Source organism: Trachymyrmex cornetzi, unplaced genomic scaffold (genome assembly GCF_001594075.2).
Source record: "Trachymyrmex cornetzi isolate Tcor2-1 unplaced genomic scaffold, Tcor1.1 scaffold8, whole genome shotgun sequence".
In the NCBI taxonomy this organism is placed as follows: Eukaryota; Metazoa; Arthropoda; class Insecta; order Hymenoptera; family Formicidae; genus Trachymyrmex; species Trachymyrmex cornetzi.
Window position 1 is genome coordinate 366166 of NW_017300135.1, and position 18091 is coordinate 384256.

Below are 18091 nucleotides of genomic sequence, written 5' to 3' on the forward strand. Positions count from 1 at the left end.
GGGAGAGGGGAAAAAGACAAAAAGGACGCGTCTCTCAGGACCGAGAATATCGCCTCGTTGAAGCTTTGTTCGTTGCGAGATATACTCAGCATTTACTTACCGTCGTACGTCGGCCATTGTTAATTCGCTGAACAAACTTTTTCAATTGCAGGAACAGCGTCGGTGCAACGTAGACGGCTACTCGCAACGTGAATTGGAGTCTCCGAAGAATTCCCGATCGTACCCATGGTCGAAAGTGGAAAAACCGTGGACCGGACTATCGACGCATCGGGACATGAAGTTTGAACCGTTCGCCTTCCTGTTGCCCTGCTCACTCGCCCGTCATTCCAAACAATTGTGCGATTGATATTGATTCTCTTTCGTTCTAGAAAAACGTCCGTCATTTACAAGCGATTTCCACCTTGGAAAAGACGTGCGCGATATAGCTTTAATCAATCAGGAAGTTCGAGCTATATGTTAATCCCTTCGAAACAGTGTTTTAGAAACTCGGTGAATAATTTAACGTAAAGCACACTCTTTCATTAAAAGAAACAAAGAATAATGAAATAACAAATACAAAATTAAAAAAAAAACTAAAATAGATACCGTAAATCCAAACTGTTTCATAATAGTCATATTAATTCGATTATATTTGATTTAAGCAAAATCCGATATGTCTTTAAAACTGTAACTTGATTATTTATCTGAAATAACATTTTCAAAACGTTCTTTTTATTTAATTTATGTGTAAATTCGGCTCTACAAAGTCACTCGTAACAAAGGTAGGTGGAAAAGCGATTTTTGAAGCTATCTGGTCGCGAGAGTTACGGTTTGGCGAGGCGGAAAAATGCGTTCCTGAAAAATGCGAAATGCGTCTGACGGAAACCACCTTTGCGCTCGTCAGATTTTCGTCATAATCCTGGAATCTTGTGGAAAGGTGAAGAGATGATCGTGACGGGGCAGGGAGGTGAAAGGAGATCCTGATGAAAGGCAGGGAGGAAAAACCGGAGGGTGAAGGAGCCATTGACATTGACTTTGTCCCCTTGGCGAAGTAGAAGAGGAAGAAGAAGAAGAAGAAGAAGAAGAAGGAGGAGAAGAAAAGGAAGAAAAAGAAGAAGACGAGGAAGGATACGGGAAAAAGGAGGAAAATGAAAAATGTGGGAAAAGAAAAAGTGTTCACGGGGCAGATTGGAGAAGGGGAGGATTTATGAGGCAGCCAATTGTGGCAACATCTACAATTATAGGTAAGTGAAAAAGAAACGTTTAATTTGATACATCGACACGGTTCAGAATATTCAATTAATTAACCAGAATGTACGTACCAAAAAGAATTTTTCTCTGATCGTGCATAAAACCCAACACGTTCTCTATTTCTCTCTTCTCTGTCTCTCTCTCTCTCTTGTGTAAAGCGTAAACTATCGGTTCTGTGAATAATGGAAAACATTGATTTCGTGCTTTTAAGAGAATGCCGAATCAAAGATCCGGCGGAAGCGATATATCTGTCTACTTCGCTGATGTCTCAAGTGAAGTAAGACATTTTATCGAAAATGAAAATTATTTGGATAAATATTGTAATAAAAATCGAGAGCTTCCATATTATCAGAAACAGAACAATTCAAAAATACTCGAAATATTTTTTACGGCAATTTTTTATGTAAATTTAATTTTTCCAACTTTAATAAATAAAATCAATTACATCGGAAAAAAAAGTGATTACTCTGCAGTTATTCGCATCTAGTAATAACGTATGCCGTTTTCATTGCGAGTCATCAACTTTGCGATAATGTATACGATTTAAAGCGACGTGCTTAAGCTTGAAAAATCAACAACACAGAGAAGATAGCGAAAGTGCTCGCGCCTGGAGTTTTGTCGTGTGAACCAGTTTCCCCGGAAGTTCGTACATGTCTCGATATGAAGTGTAGTCCTCGTGAGAAAATATTTAGATGCCCTGACACGAAAGCCGATATATCGATCGCAGTATATACACTTGAGAGGAGTTGGTAGTGATGCCGCGCACAACAACGAATTTAGGTAACAACGAATTTTTGATATTTTGAAAGTATTCGATTCGGAATACCTTGTTGACTTTGATAATCCGCTTTCTCGATATAAAATTACATATTTTATAAGCAACATTTAAACGAAAAATGAAAACAATGTTAACTTAATGCGAAATATCTAAGAATTTTTGGCGTATACGATGCTCCGTTTAATAAAACGAGATTTCGGAGAAATTTTATGCGGTATATTACAAGGAATGAAGTAATATCGCGCGCTCGCGGAAGGACAAACATTGCATATTATCCTAGTTTATCAGCAATGCAATCTCGCGCGCATACATACCGGAACATCGATCATACGCGGGCATTGTATCGAGAATGTATTGCAAAATGCAGCGGAGCGTGTCTCAAAGTGTATCGATAATTCAGCGCCTATCCTACAATATGCTCGAGATGAATTTGGTAACGTGACCGATGATCCATTATTCGTCTAAAATTCGATAAAGTGACCCATCATCCAGTTCATAGTGACAAACTTCGACAGAATGTATCTCGCGCCTAAATAGCCCGTATTCTACAAACAGTAGTTTCTTTGCGGCTAATGTTAAAAGTACTTTAATAAAGAAGATAGAGAGAGAGAGAGAGAGAGAGAGAGAGAGAGAGAGAGAGAAAAGATCGTAGAATCTTATTAGACTTTGCCTGTTACCATTTAAAAAAGTTATTGTTTAAAAAAGAAATATTATCTTATCTTTATATTCAAGATAAATAATTAATGTTAAATTTACTAAATTTTTATTTGTTAATTACAGCCCATACAAATATATTTATATATCGTATGTATTTTAGAAATTGTGTTTTTGATTTTTAATGTAACTACGTTAATCAATAAAATATATAACTATGTTAATCAATAAAAAATTGGACACTAATAATTTAGACTTAGCAAAGTCTATATTTGCATGGTAAGTACTATTTTTGTCTTCATATATACTTATATTTTTCTATATTATTTTAAGAGATATATATATATATATATATTAATTTCAAATTTCGAAACTTATTAAGAAATGCTCATGAATGATAAATTTTCTACCTTGTTGTTAGCATGCATATTTTATTTCGATACACAAATTTTATCTCATACAAAAAATGAAAAACTTTGATAGAAAATATTTCATTCAGGTAAAAATTTGTCCGTAATAATTGCGTAAACCGCTTGAAAAAGAGAACGTACAATTTTATACGATGCGAGCTTTACTTTTGCCATTTGTTTAATGTATACATGAACGTAGGTATATAAATTAATCGGATGAATGCAAGTTCGACGGCATTCATCTCGAGACCTTAATCGAACGGAAGCTTTATTTTCGCCTTCCCGACAATGTCCATTTTCTATAAATTACTTTCGGAGTTCGTGACGGAATGGCCTCTCTCTCTCCATCTTACCTTTCTCCTCTCCCCATTTACTTAAAACCCAGACGCATAGCTTTCTGAACAATTACCCACGAGGTTGAAACGAGGGAGGAACGTCGAAAGGCAAATCGCTAAATGTCTCTTCTTTCGGGTGACAACATAAAAGCTTTTACAGAACGTAATCGGACGAAGTGAGGGGTAGGGTAGAGATATCGAATAGAAATTATATTAAATTCTCAATAAAACGATTTCAGTAAACATACGTGCGGAAACACTTCCTTAAAAATTTCTCACCGGAGAGCTTTGCGTCCTAAATATCGTATTATTTTTTGCATAACTAGAATGGTGTTAAAATGAGATTTAAGGCGTAAAATTTATGCTTAAAATTTAAGTCTTAAATGATAAGAAATACTGACAAATCATAGTTGAATGTGAAGAGAAAAATCAATGATTGGTCAATTTCTTACTTAAGGCTTAAAGCTTAAAGCTTAAAGCTTATACATTTTATTCCTTAAAATTTAGACACTTAACATGACTTTGATTACGCGGGGTCTACAATAGAAATTGTAGCGGTCTTAAGTCGTAAAAAATTAATCAATCACAGTCAAATATGAATAATCGACTATGATTGGTCAATTTTCTACGACTTAAGAAGGTTGTAAGGCAAATGCAATATGTTAAGAACTACTTGAAAAAATTATAGACTATTCTAAATTTCATTTAATAATAATACAAAAAAAAATAGAAACAATTGACCATCTGGATCAAAAGTTATTTAAATAAGTAGTAATATTTTTTTAAATTTGTACTCTAATATAAATATATGAAAATGTATTATAAAATAATGATAAAAATCTCAATATTTTTATATAAATACTCTAGGAATTCAACAATTAATATTTTTGTAAAGTTATCTTGAGATGAAGACATTAATTGTTTAGTAAATAAATAAAATTTGTTATTTGTTATAAACTAATGGTGAATCTCAATGAAACTTTGCATAAGTCATGTTTAGTACTTAATATATTTATATAAAAACATTTAGATTTTTCTTATTATTTTAACAATTTTTGTTTATAACAATAAAACTAATAACAAATAAAATAAATAACCTATACAAATGTGTTGCTCAATAAAACCAGAATGTTATGAACACAACTTTCACATGTAGGTATGTGGTTTGTTTAAAGCGACAATATTAATATATGTGTTTTATGCCCTTACAACCTCCTTAGACCATACGACCGCTACGACTTCCATTGTAAACCCAGTATTACGTATCTGTTGATCGATCTTATCTAGGAGACGAAACGTTCGTTCGCACACATCACACACGAGATATTATTACCGTACAACTTGGTGATAATATCGAAAGTAAGTTAGCAGTTTAATTATCCTAACGAGGTAGGTTTCGACGAAACTTGAGAGTTTCCCCGTCTGTCTGTTTGTCTGTCCCGTTCCGTGCGATCATCCCGAGCCGTGACGGCGTTTCGCGTTTGAGTATAAACGCCCGAGATGCTGCGGATGGTAAAAGAGACATCCGACAATATAGATTCGACGTAGATTTGTCCATATATAAAACAGGACACGCGTGCGTGTTTTCGGTCTAAGCGTCGTCGGTTATAAATACGGACCTAAGAGCAACGACATGCACTCACGGCATATGAAATATTCCAGTGGCCCGGCTACGTGATATTCGCAAATGCACGGCATATTCCTTTGTATCTTTGTCTACAGGTGACACGGCTAAAGTGCACTTTTCTCCAAGCGGCGGTGAATGAAAAATGAGAGAAGTGGGAGGGAGAAAGAGGGCGAGAGAGAGAGAGAGAGAGAGAGAGAGAGAGAGAGAGAGAGAGAGAGAGAGAGGGAGAGAGTCGACCGGCAGTTTTAAGGAGGGGTAAGAAACATCCGAGATACAACTTTCCCGGAAGACAGGAAAGAATTAATGAGACGGGACCGAATGACTGACTACCACCTCGCGAAAGACAGGGGGAGAGGAGAGAAGGAAAGAAGAAAGGAACGAAAGAAAGAAAGAAAGAAAGAAAAAGAAAAGGAGAATTGGATCGCGAAGATGCAAAAGTTTTCCTCAAGCTGCTCGAGTGCGTCTCTCTGCCGGTCGGAAGTCACGCGAATCGCTGCTTGCGGAGGTGGCGTGTCCTTCTTTCTTTCCCGGAGCAGCTGAGTGGCTGCTCTTCTTCCTCTTCGTCGGTCGGCGAGCTAACTTCGTAATCTAAATTTTCCACGGGGACGTCAAAATAAAGAATACTTGAAAGCAAGGAAAGTAACGAGAGGGTTCTCCGCAGCGGCCGGTGTTACGAGCGCATGTTTAATTAAGAAAATCTGAACTAATTCATCTATCAAAGACGACGAATAAGTTATTACTCGAGAACTGTTATTAAATATTACGCGTTATGCATGTTCGCAGATACGAGAACTTGTCACATCAAATAAATCAATATCACAGCCAAATTGAGGTATATAGAACAAAAATTTTGCTAGAAATTAAGTGAGCAATTATCGTCTGAATAATAAAAAACAATTCTATGATAAAATGAAAATTTAATGTAAATAATTCTAAATCATTATCGCAACTTTTCTTATTGTTAATTATGTGTTTTTAATAATTTATTCTATTAAAGTGGAGCAACGCTCCGTTATGCTTTTACCGCGTGTCATCCTGATAATATTGGCAATCGATATTGTCGCTCGTGACGGAGATAGCACGTATTTTTGTAGCCACATAGAAGAACTGTTCTCTAATGTTCCGAAAATAAAAACAAAATTCTGTTGACAATGTCAGGTCACAGCGGTTATTTAGTGGAGCATTTTTAGGAGAGATGGCCTCGTTCCATTAATTTAGCATGCATGAAACGTGCTGATATTATTTGCGGCCGTCGTTAACTAGCGCACAGTAAAGTACCATCTTTCATTTTGCTACACAAGATAGTTTAACGATCTTTTTTCGTAAGAGGGAGTATGATAATTAAAACTCTGATAAACGTGAGAGCGTAATGATTTTCCGATAACAAAATTAAAAGTTAGATAATGCCACAAATTTAATCGCGTATATTTAATAGTTATTTTGAAAGTATTAAAATATAATAGAGTTGTTATCCTTAAAATTTTTACCCAATAATTCTTTCTATCTTTGCATTTCTTTACAAATTTCCTCTTTTCGTAGTTCGCACAAGACTAACTGAAAACAAATAAATTACGCAAGTGTGATTTTAACCATAATAAAATTTTAGTTCACTACCTTCGACCATTAGATTGCAAGACACGTTAACTTGCTTAATATTGCTCGAAATTGTCACTGCAAAATGTTATATTAGCCTTTCGCATTTATTTCTGTTTCTAGCTATAAACCACCGTTCTTCGCCACTGTGCGCTTTGACTAATATTAATTTTGTTGCATCGCTGCCAACGGATTGCAGCCTCGCTCGAAAATACAAGGAAATCACGATTTTAATTGAAATCCAAGTATGTCGACTCGCAACACTCGAACAAATGCAGTGTACTCATAATCAGTGCTGTATGTACGTACATGTCATGCCGATCGAGTCCCAAGGATCAATCGCGCAGCGATCTCTCTCACCGCGCGCCGCGCCGACGTCGGATCAGACAATTTCTGTTAAAGTGGCTCTTGGGAAACGATCGCATCGCGTTGGAGCGACACGACGCGAGAGAGAGAGAGAGAGAGAGACGGCAGCGTCATTTTATTAAACGACGCTTTTCTCCCTCTCTTTGCCGACTGTTCTCGTCTCTCGCTATTCGTCGGTTCGTCCCGCGCGGCATCGATCCTCATCTCACACTCGCAAACGCCGAAGGAACGAGCAGCTCTGAGGTAAGAACAAACGTCGTAATAACGAAGCTTTGTCGAATTAGAGCTTTCCTTCCCAACCATTTCGCGCTTTTCCCTTCTCATATAGGTAGCCACCCTCGCACATCCTAACTCACGGCAGCGACACGCGCGCATGCATGTGTGTGTGTCGCTTGCGGCGTGCCTATATTCCGGAGGACGCGTTGGCCCCCCGTGTGTGCGTCGAGGTTCCTTTTCCGTCCCTGTATCCCCACGGTAGTCAACCGTGTGTGTATCCAACGGCAGACATAATTAACAATTAGTTCCCCCTCTCATAAGTCGGGCGTTCCCTTGGCATGCGGCGCGGCGTGCGTCTATTGCTCCGTAAATTGCAGCATTCCCTTACCTCGACGCAAAATCACGCGCGTAGAATCGCCTTCGTGGCGATCATTATTGTTCCTAACGAAGAATATCGAAAAGCTTCGATCGGTTGCACGACTGTTGAAAGTAGAAAGTTGAAAGAAGTTACACGAAACATTCTCTACCCTGATAAGGAAACTCGCTAGATTCTACGCTCTGTAAAATAGATTAATTAAGACAAGTTCGTCTTAAAATAAAATAAAATAAAAAAACAAGAATTTCGAAAAGATTGGATTTAAACTTGTTGGATACCTTTCATTACGATTAGGAGCAATCATCAATCGTAACTTTTTCAGTACGATTTTATGTAACGAAGCACTCTTCTGTATCTAATTAATCGCACGACTATGCTCTTTAATTTACTCTTGCTACTTCAAGCCAGATGAATTTGTGTGATGGAAAGGATTTTGTTTGTAAATGCAAATAGAGAAACTGCAAACTTGTGTGTACGCGCATGTTTGAGGTGGATGCTTGCAGCGGAATTCATTTGTTCGGCAACGTCAACCTCAGCGAATCTCCGCAGAAAAACGGTGCACGCGACGTGTGGGAAAATAGTTTTCGAATGAAAATCGGTTGTTTACGATTCGGAGAAGTGTATTTTTTCGATGAACATCGTTGTGGCAAGATACTATTGGTACAAATATTCCAATATCAGAAAAACGTGTACGGTTCAGTGTCACTAGATGGAAACATTATCTAAGCTTTAAGTTTTAAGCCATAAGAAATTGACCAATCACAGTCGAATGTGAGAAGAATAATCGATTATGATTGGTCAATTTCTTAAGACTTCAAGCTTAAATAATGCAGAGAAAGCCCACTACGCATAATATAAGTAAACTATTAATAAAAAATATTCCCAGATCTGTTTACGTTACTTTACGTGTCGTCGAAAAAAGCTTCAGACCTTTCATTGTCACTAACGATACTTGCTTCTTCTGCGCTGTGCCAATAAACGCATTTATGTCGCCAACTATCTAATGAACAAAAACCGAAACAATTTTAACGCGCTAATACAAGTGGCGACGAAGGTGACGTCACTCGGTGAGAAGAAAAATTAAGAGCGCCTTGTAACAATTGGCGAAATTAAACTCGACATACCTTCGCGAAGCTTGGCGTTTGAGAGGCGCGGCGTTTATATTCCAAAACATTTTATTCATTGACGATTTAATAATTCATGACTTTGTGATCCCGTCGATAATAAAAAAAAAAAAGCCTCGAGTTTACATCGCAAGTTCGCAAATCAATCGCTTCTTTTCCATTGAAACTTTCTTCGCTCTCCTTCGGCGAACTTTATTCGTAGATATTTCGTCCGACAATATGGAGGGTTATTTGTGTGTAAAACTCTCCGACTCGGGGATAAGTACAGAAAATAGCGTTGCATTCCTGAAAAGTATTTCGTGCCTTTTTACGACTTTGCTTTTACGTAAGCAAGAAGAAAAAAGTATGCAGAGATAAAAACAGACATTCTGTTACGCAATACAGCTGAAGGATTGCACCTATACCCTATATTCATCCAATGCACTTAAATATCAAATATTACGTCCGAGGTCGACCATCGTGGCGCACATTCGCAGGATAAAATAAAAGATTATAAGAACGAACGTTTAAAACGAGATTAATATGCGTAATAAACTAATTGAATTTGTAATACGTTTGCAGTCGACCGCGGCACGTCTATACGATTTATGGTCTATACGATTTATTAAAACCGATTCTCTTTTCTTCTTCACATTAATAATTTGGTTCGTAATTGTATTATTTTATTCGTAACAAAATTATAATTTATTTATGATCATTCATATTCATTTTCTGTTTATTCATTTATCAGTTGCTTCACATTCGATAATCAGTGTAAGACCATTGACGCATTCCTTTTTTTTTCTCCAATGTTAATTATTTTATTCGTAACAAAATTATAATTTATAATTATTTACATTTTCTGTTTGTTTATTTATCCTTTATCCGATTGAAGTAAAACCATTGACTCCCATATTATCAATTTACGGTGCATCTGAAAGATGTATTTTATATCGAACTTTATTATACAATATTGTTAGAGAGAACATATTTTTTATATCTACAAAAATCACGTTAAAACTTTCTGTGAATAGAGTTCCTTCATTTCTTTCGATTATCGATGACTCGAAGAAGTTTGATCCAAATGATCTTCAGGCAGATAGTAAGCACCATTTTTTAGGAAAAATTAGTGCAAAATTAATAAAAATTATAAATAACGAAGCGAAAATCTTAGATTGCGAATCTTCGTACAATAAAAGATTAGTGTCTGAAATGATTCATATCAAAAGACAGAAACAAGGTCTTAATAAACAAAATGAGACTGAATCGTTATACAATCTCTCTCTCTCTCTCTCTCTCTCTCTCTCTCTCCCTCTTAACTTACATTCTTTCTCTTTTTACTTCTCCTCTTCCTTTTTCTCTTCCCTGTATTTCATTTTTTCTCCCTCTTATGTTCCCCTTCCTTTCTGGTTTATCACATCAACCTTCTTGCTTAGAATAGGTCTGTTCGCGTTGCATGAAATCCCCAAATATTTTTGCACTTAAAATGAGATAGATACATATTTTGTTTTAAAAAGAGAGAAAGCGAAGATGTTGAGTGCCAAAAGTGCAAGCAACGCGAACAGACACAATGTCGAATTTATATTGTCTCTGAACATCTGAGAGATATAAGTCTATTTTCACTCTCATCGCATTGTCTTAAAATATACGACTTTTATATTTTATATTGACACACATCCATAAGATATTTATTCTCATTTCTATTCTTTGTTTCTTAGTTTGTATTCTCATTACTATTACTGATTGCTTATTTATATTACAATTTTGCATTACATATGTATTTTTTAACAGAAACAAAGAATTACGTTGTCTATTCTATATACATAACCGGAGGAATACATTGTTTCCGATAACATTATTCTTAATACAATTACTGCATGCTGAGCGAGATTTGATAACTTTAATACTGCGATTGAGAGCGAATTTTCATTTTTATATATGTTCTATTTGTAATAATTTCACTGTTATTTTAACATTGATAATGATCCAATAGGGATCGAAACGTTTGTTTTTGCTTCGTTGTATATTGCCGGAAAAAAAATTAAAGTTTCATATATTTTAACTAAATGATATGTTTATTTATTAACGTTTTCAATTATAAATAAATTATAATTTATTTATAATTGTTTTTACATTCTCTATTTGTGCATTTATTCATTGCTTTATCCGATTGGAGTAAAACTATTGATTTCCATATTATCGATTTTCAGTATAATCACAAGATATATTTCATATCGAACTTATGCCCAATTTCTTCACCTCTAGATAACTTTAACCAAGAGATATCTGCCAAGGAGATATCTCCTGGATAAAGTTATCCGCAACTTATCTGGAAGTGAAGAAATTGGGCATTAATTACATGATGTTAGTAGAGAGATAATATTTTTTACATCTACACAAAAGAGTCGCGTTAAAACTTTCAGTGAATGGATTTTCCCATCGTTTCTTTTCATTGTCGATAACTCGAAGAAGTTGGGTTCAAATGATCCTCAGGCAGATGATAAGCGCCGTTTCTCGGGGAAAATGAGCGCAAAATTAATGTGTCCCAACGGTAGAATCGGGAGAGCGCGAGTTTAAAGTCGAGCGATAAGGGGGTGAGGCGACGCGTAGTGGCGCGTAGTAGTCGCGTACTAACGTACTAACGTACTTGCGGATGCGCGCGAGGCGAGGCGGTGAGGCGGTGAGGCGGCGAGGCGGCTCCACCGTGTACGGACTACGGTGTACGGTGTACGGGCCGCGCTCGCTCACAGTTGCTCACAGTACCGCGGCGACCCTCGAGTCAGGAGGATCCGTCGACGTCGCGCATCGGTGTCCCGACTCCCGACTCCCGTGCCCGGCGAAAAGGGGGATTCGCGGTGGACGAGGAGGCCGCGCACCGTCGTGAAACGTGAGAACCTCTCCCGCTCTCCGTGACCAAATTCGTGCGCGTCGCCGTCGCCGTCGCCGTCGTCGCGGCGCCTCCTCGGCCGAGAGGCCGAATTCGCGATTCCTGAGCGATCGGCCGGGAAAAAGGGAGGGATTAAAAGAAAATCACTTGACGTCGCTCGACATTCTCTTCCTCCCTCCCGCGCGTCGCGATACGCAATACGAAATCTTGACCCCGCGATGTCTGTGTGATATATACGTGTGAGAGGTGTTTCACGAGTATTCCTGTCCACTTGGTCGTCCTCCCACGCCAGCCCGGAATCCGGAGAGAAAGGGGTTGTGTACCTGTGGAGGGTGGGAGCGAGACGCCGAAGGTGTCGGAAAGGTAAAACGGTGGAGAAAAATCACACATGTCACATGTATGCGCAAAACTCAAGTGCACTGCAAATCCAACCGTGTAATAATCATTGTATGTGGGTGTGATTTACATTTCCGTATAAAAATAACACTCTGTATTACACGTTTAAGTAAATTAAATGTGCATTTTTGTGTATGAAATAATTAAGTACACTTATTTTTACATGGAAAATTAAATCGCACATATGAAGGCATTTATTACACATTTGAATTTGCGATGCATTTTTTGTGCAACACAGTGTATTATTTTTACACGGAAAATTAAATTTACACATATATGAAGGCACTTATGACACGTACGGATTTGCGATGTACATACATGGTATCGATTTTTTTTGACAGTGTAAATGACTGATTTGATCTTGATACACGGTTTTTATCAGACGTTTCTAAAAATGTCATTTGGTATCAGTGCAACATTCTCTGCGACTTGTGATTTTTGAAATTTGATCGGTGATCATCGAGGCTAAAAGTGTGGCTTTCGCGTACTTCATGAGATTGATCCCAACTTTTCATGCGTACCTTTCGTGTGCTTAATAAGGAATAGGATCCCTCATCTCAGTTCTAAAGCACGAAGCACTTCCCTTATATATCGATTCTTTCCTTCAAGCCTGAATTCCGTAGGAAGGCACTTTCGCAAAGTGCCTTTGAAATCCTACTGATAAGTTTTTTTTGGCAGATACATCGAACGAACAGAAATGATTTGCGCTGAAAGTTAATTTGTTTTCGGAGAACATTCGTACATTCTCCCTTTTACGCGAATAAGCTCGAATCTTTTGACTGACTGTTCACTCAACATCGAGGTAGTAAACAGGAGGTCGAAGGCGCTCCTTTCACGGAAAAGAGTTCCACACGTCGCGTCGGTGCATCGCTAGCGATCGCCACTGCACTTCCATGTCTGAGACGTGTGTGTGGTTTCTACTTTTCCTCCATCTGTCGAGCTCACTGATAGAATGTCGTGCGTTCCGCTACTACGCGATTTTCTCCACGATACTTTATACCATACGTATATACCAGTTTATATACCAATAATAAAAATTTCAATATCAAAGCCTCTTTTTTGCCATTAATTCATAAAATTAATTAACAGGATGATTCTGCACAGTTGGAAAATTTAAATTTAATATATTTTACATGTCCCAAATGCTCCACTCAAATTTTTGTATAAATTTAACACAAGATGAATATGCAGAAAGTAGCCCAAATAATATATAAAAAAATTAAAATAAAATATGTAACTGACACAGTTTGTAAGCAAACTGTACAAACATATTTTTTTTGGTAAAATTAATTTAATTTACTAATGTAATTAAATTTATGGTATGTTAACATTAAATGTGGTTTACTTGTCTTGAAATTTATGCTTGAAAATTTAGTACTTTTATATCACTTTTATGTTATATAATTACTTGTAAATTATGTCAATTTGACACTAAGAAATGTTGGATGTCAATTTAACACAAATTAATCAAATGACATAATCTCATAATGTTAAATCAATACTCGAATATGTTAAAAATTTTAAGAACTTCAGTAAACGGGTTTTAAAATAATTATAATACAAAATACTTTTTACTAATTTATATCTAAATTTAGTGATTTAAAATTTTTTAAAGCCATGTGTATAACATATATCATTTTTAATGACTATAGTTCATTTAACCGACAATGGATATTTAATACGTGCGGTGTCCGATGCGAGTCTCGGTAACCCGAGTTACATTCGTGAGTTAAGGTTATTATTACGCAGTAACTATTACGTATTCGCGTGATGCGCGATGCGCAGCTCAGATTTTGGTGAGGGGAGATTCCATTAACTACGGTTTGGAACCCTAAATCCAAACTCGCTCCGGCTCCGCACTAGTAACGTGGTTCCCGTCTCGGATTCAACGCGTGACTATTAATTCTCTAAAGCTAATTATTCGAAACGTGTCGTACGAAAACTTAGTTTCCGCAGAATTATATGGAATGTTCAATAAATAATGTGATCACCAAGTTACATTGAGACTACAAAGAAGTTGATTTCAAAAGCGTAATAAGCAATATAAGTAGAAACAATAGAAAATATTGGGGTTACGTTAAAAATTCTAATAAACGATTATTTTCTCATTTGTTCTCGAAGAGTTTTGAGTTTACGAATGATAATCAATCTATTCTTTGACAAGATTAGCTGGAAAACATTACGCGCTGTCCTTACAAATTCATGCAAAGTCCTTCTTTTCGGACAAGATTCCCGGGCTTTTCATTATTTACGTGCCAGCAAGTAATCAGATTTGCGACAACTTGTTGCTTACCGGAAAGCGCGCGCGGAAAGACCAAGTTCGAAGACACTGAGGTGGAGGTTCGCGCTAACAAACCGACGAAAGATACAAGGGAAAGAGAGAGAGAGAGAGAGAGAGAGAGAGAGAGAGAGAGAGAGAGAAAGAGGAGAGAAATCAGCCCCCGCGGCCATTAAATTAATCAACCGCTCGACCCGGGAAAACTAGCGACGGGCCCCCAAGTCTGAAACTCTTCGTCATCCGCGATCGTTTGTACACCACTGTCGCATTTCCCTTGGTCGCCGTCGCTCCTACTTTCCGGGAACAACGACGATGACGACGGAATAGGGTCACCAGGGCTAAAAAACGAACGACGTATTATAGATCTCGCAATACGACCGAGCGAGAATGCGGAGCCCGCAGAGTGTCGGCTCGCAAGAAACATATAACTCGTGCACCCGTGTGAGTTACTCCGCCCGCCGCGCCGCGCCGCGCCGCGCCGCCGACTCCGGTAATGAAACATAATGAATTGTAAAGCAAAAAGGAATTTTCAGTTACCCACCGCTGTAGCTCGCGGGGGTGGCTCGCGGGGGTGACTCGCGCACCCGCGGTTAAATAATGTTTCACTGCGGCCCCAGTTACTCCTGGTTGCAAGAACCAGTCTCTCCGGCGAAACTACTTCCAGCTCTGCGTTCCGTCGCCGTCGTCGAGCTCGACGACTCTCAGAGTGAACTATAATTACAGATTTTTACGCAACGTGTTAGTGACGCGAGCCACGAATTGAGGACGGTCTCCAGAGAGAGAAAGAGAGAGACGTTTCCCGCATGTTTCCACGCGCAAAAATAATAGAGGAACGACCATAACCAGCTCCATTTCTGTGCAATGCATCTTAGAAAATAGAATGAAACTGAATAGGCATATTACCCTGGTCCACAATAATTTTGTTAGATAGATAATGTTGGATAATTTTTATGCATTTTTTATACTGTGTAATTTTACAAATGAGGTTAGCATTTATTCCATGAGTTCTAATAAGGAAAAGAGAAATTTTGTGATAGAAATAAGAAGTTTAATCTTCACTTCAGGTAACCAAAAAACAGACTTTGTTCGCACATCGCTCGTCGACATGTTGTTGCCAGCACGTTCACGGCGAGAGCCGAACCGATCCGAAATGCCCCGAGGCGAACCGAACCCTTTCGAAGCACGTATCGCTCAGTCGGCAACAGCCAAAGAGTAAAGAGAAACAGGAGGGAATGTTTGGTTCTAAATAAGCGGACGGAAGTGACTATATATGCTAGCATAAAAAGTGGACGCTTAAGATGGCTGCCATGACGTACATCTGTCCGCGGATTTAGCTACCCCCACTATTATAATACATTCCCTCCTGTTTCTCTCTTTACTCTTTGAGTATACACTAGTATACATACGATAGAGTATAACCTCCAAAATATAAAATTCTCATTATTACTGATAATAATAATCAATGAAAGGTTATCCCATAATTTCGAGCTGAAGTTGTTACACCACACGCCCGGCAATGCACCATGGTGTTCTTTACAATATTTATTAATAATCAACTGTTTTGTTGCTCAAGATCTTTTTCCTGATACAATTGTCGTATAAACGTCAAAAAAAGTGGGTGCTTAAGATGGCTGCCATGACGTACATCCGTCCGCGGATTTAGCCACTATTGATACATTCCCTCCTGTTTCTCTTTACTCTTTGGCAACAGCAGGATTATACGCACTCAGCGTCTACAATATATACCATATACATCACATTCTCCACAAGGGATTATGATTAATTCAATCTGCGAAAAACGTAAGAATCTTGATATAAGATCGAGTTTAAGAAGATATTGAATTGTAAAATCTGCGCTATATAAAATTTTTATCACACTGAAGATGACCTGATGTAAAAAGGTCGAAACGTCTGTATGTATGTTTCTTTATTGTTATTTTACAATAAATATATAAATATTGTATAATATCGAGCGTGGCTTCTTTGTCTTTTTATATTATATATTGATTATTTGAATTTTAATAGTTGGAACCTAATTTATTACGTTTATTTGTTAAACTTGATTTATTTTTGTTTGAATTCTTCTAAAATGGAGTAGCAAATTATATTAAACTCAGTAGCTATGAATCATTTATTTATTTATATCTAATTTTAAAAAATAAGTAAAAGAAGGCATGTTATTCAAAACTCTTGCCCCCTTCATAAATTGGCAGATTCGAAATCAGCATAAAAAATACTGTTAGTAACACTGTTTCATTTATTATAATATAAAAAAAATAAAACGTTCGTTGATCAATATTATTCTTTGCAAGAAACAAAGGAATATCAGAACATTTCGAAAGTCTACTTCCCTATTAAAGAGAAATTAACGTGATAAGCTTCCTTTCCATGATTTGACAATTTTATTAAATGATTTCATAACAAGTTGAAATTCTACTGAAACTTGTATTAAAACTAAGAAGATTGAACATTTCTTGCAATCAATTCAAAGTTGAACGTCCTAGAGAACACGTGTAAAAAAATTACACGTGTTTTTGCATTCTGTATCAAATACATGAAAGAGGTTTCTAATAATGGAAACTATTTATATCACAACAAGACGGTGGATAATACAGAATGCATTGAATCGTGTCTTCCTCGCAATCCGGTTTCTCACAATTGCGCAGCGCATTGTGATCAATACCGAATCGAGAAGATATACTAAATAATGCTAAACATGGAAAGTTCTCTGTAGTTATTTCGCTGTACCGACGCGGAGGGAAATGCTCAGCGGTGGATTCGAAGTTCGCGAAGAGTTTCGCCCAAGGATATAAATATTTTCCGTGTGCTTTTCATTAACTGTTTGTTTACTTTTTAGTCCTTTAGCCAGAAAGGCTAGCGGTGAGATATATAGAAGGCTTACTTAAAACGTTGTGTTTACAGAGAGAAGCTTTTCTAAGCGTTACTATAAATAAGTGATATTTTCGAGCAATATTCCTGAGCATAAGATATTCAATATTTATGTCATACAGATATTTATGTGCCACAGAGATATTATACAAATCTCTCCTTTCTCATGAATGATTATTATTAATTATCGTCAGTTGAATTCATTATACGAGTGGCAACCAATATGGAATTTGACGATAAAAATATCGAAAGCTAACATATCTAAATATTATTACACAATATTTGATATTGCAAAATATTATTCATCATCTGAAGGCTACGTTGAACCCTCAGATTGTTTGTATTGAATTATTAAAAGGGGCAATATCATACAATGTCATACAAAATGATTGTACATTAAATGTCTAGGAGAACCGCTTAAAATATCATTTGTTTTAGAATTTTGTCATATAATTTTATTTTACTTACAGTAAACCTACGGAAGTGCCACTCATCGATTTTAATGAAACTTTGCATATTTGTAAAACTTTGAAAAATATTTAACATGTATTTTTTTTTAAATGTCCACTCTGAAGGGTGAAAACTACCCCTTAAAGGTAAGGGTAGATTTAACATATTAGGTGAAATAAGTTGAAAATTTTGAATTTCATACTTTTGACATAAGATTTAATTTTAGCGACCCCAAAAATCCCCTAACCCATTTTACTTTTTAAAATTTTTAACGTAATATTTCACGTAATATGTTAAATCTACCCTTACCTTTAAGGGGTAGTTTTCACCCTTCAGAGTAGGCCTTTGCCGATAAAAAAAAATACGTGTCAAATATTTTTCAAAGTTCTACAAATATACAAAGTTTCATTAAAGTCGGTGAGTGACGCTTCCGTAGGTTTACTTGTTAGAGCAAAAATAATTACTATTTTATTCTAAAACCTTGCATGTTTATTTTAGAAAAG

At 36.9% G+C, this 18091-nt stretch overlaps 1 pseudogene; it reads right to left on the reverse strand.

The window, feature by feature from the left end:
* LOC108768485 (uncharacterized) overlaps positions 1–383 on the reverse strand; it is a 3332-nt pseudogene extending 2949 nt beyond the window's left edge.
* Positions 384–18091: the final 17708 nt, after the last annotated feature.